This window comes from Halyomorpha halys, unplaced genomic scaffold (genome assembly GCF_000696795.3).
Source record: "Halyomorpha halys isolate HHAL.00 unplaced genomic scaffold, Hhal_1.1 Scaffold449.1, whole genome shotgun sequence".
Classification (NCBI taxonomy): domain Eukaryota; kingdom Metazoa; phylum Arthropoda; class Insecta; order Hemiptera; family Pentatomidae; genus Halyomorpha; species Halyomorpha halys.
The window spans coordinates 92,263-92,976 of NW_027115881.1; positions in this window are offsets into that span (position 1 = coordinate 92,263).

Sequence of the window (714 nt, forward strand, 5' to 3'; positions counted from 1 at the left end):
AAATCTTTAAAGCTTTGCGCAGCTTTAATTCCTGAGCCACCTAAGATATTGGATATGTTGGATAGCTTTATTCTGTGTTCGTCAAGGGTTTTAGAATATTTTGTTTTATTTCCTTCTCCATCAAACCACAGATTGTATAAATCCTTAAAGGCTTGCACAGCATTAACTCCTGATCCACATAAAATATTGGATATACTGGAAAGGTTCATTTTGTTTTCTTCTAGTGTTTCTAAATATTGAGTTTTATTTCCTTCTCCATCAAACCACAGATTGTATAAATCCTTAAAGGCTTGCACAGCATTAACTCCTGATCCACTTAAAATACTGGATATACTGGAAAGGTTTATTTTGTTTTCTTCTAGTGTTTCTAAATATTGAGTTTTCTTTCCTTCTTCATCAAACCACAGAGCATATAAATCTTTAAAGCCTTGCACGGCATTAATTCCTAAGCCACCCAAGATATTGGAAATATTGGATATCTTTATTCTATTTTCATCAAGTTTTTTTAAATATCTTGTTTTATTTCCTTCTCTATCAAACCACAGATTATATAACTCCTCAAAAGCTTGAGCAGCATTAGATTTTGCTCCATTCAAAAAACTAGATACATGTGCTAGATTCATTTTGTGTTGTTCCAAAGTTTTTAAATACCTGGTTTTATTTCCTTCTTCATCAAACCACAGATTGTATAAATCCTTAAAGGCTTGCACAGCA